The following is a 1,150-nucleotide window of genomic DNA, read 5'->3' as shown; positions in this document are numbered from 1 at the left end:
TATGCCTTTGGAGTGTTTTTTCCAAAAAGTTGAGCTACAAAACAAAGTGTGCCATGTAAATCCTTTTGGCTCCACACTGAACAGAAAATACTTTGTTGGTCTTGTCTTTGTATATCATGTACTACAACCTGTAAATATGTGCATGTTTTTTATTACATTTGTCTGCTTGTCTCTTATTGCACTGAATTCTGCAAGACGAATATTTTATACCATTCATTTAGAAAAAGTTCCTTCTCCAACTCTTCTTCATTATTTCCCCTCCTAATGAGTTGGTAAACTTAGAAAACCATTTAGGATTTTTTGAAACTCTGAGATTGAATGAAGAATCATGGCCGCCTGAGACCATCCTTATGTTCCTCTGACTTAACACAGCTGAAGGGAAGCATGAGATCTTCCTTCCACCTTATTTTACAGAATAGATATGCTTGTTTATAGCTGCTTGTCTACACTTTCAATGAGGGGAATGGGAAAATACATGTTTCATGTTTATAAATAAACATGAAACATATATTTGCTTTAATCTGCCTCTTTATCTAAAGAGGCATTCTAAGGATTAGCAGTGGGATTTATGATTCCTTCACTCCTGAATTGAGTGGGACCCTGAGCAATGACAGTTTGAGGACTGTCCAGTGACCTGTGTAATACAAGTCTTGCTTGTCAGGGGAGACATGTAACTTTTGGGCATGGTATCCTCTACAGAGAGGCCTAGAGATGGTGTATTTGGAACTTGTTTTGTTTCCTTAATATTGGAATGTAGACTGAAAGTGCTCTCTAAAGAACTTGGTGAGGCATATATAAGACAATAGAATTTCTTTAGAAATAGAAATATTTTGTCAATAGAGACAAAATTTTAATGTAGGCTTTTGAACAAATGCTTAAAAAATATTCCACCTTAACAACTTTTTTTTTTTTTTAAACCAGCCAAATTACTATTCAGGAGTTTCATACATAATAGTGTTTTGTTGTTGCTTTTGTTTTTGGGGGGTTTTTCTTTGTAGACCTCTATCATCATAGTTACTAGCAGTCTTTCTGAATGGACAAATAGCTGTGTAAATAGTTTCTCATATGACATTTCTACTGGTAGGTGTTTGACTTTTTCTTCCCAGTGTGAATGGGAGGGTCATTTGTAAACTCCCTTTCTGTGTAGCTA

The sequence above is a fragment of the Martes martes genome, assembly GCF_963455335.1.
Source record: "Martes martes genome assembly, chromosome: 1".
Lineage (NCBI taxonomy): Eukaryota > Metazoa > Chordata > Mammalia > Carnivora > Mustelidae > Martes > Martes martes.
This window is presented reverse-complemented; position numbering follows the sequence as displayed.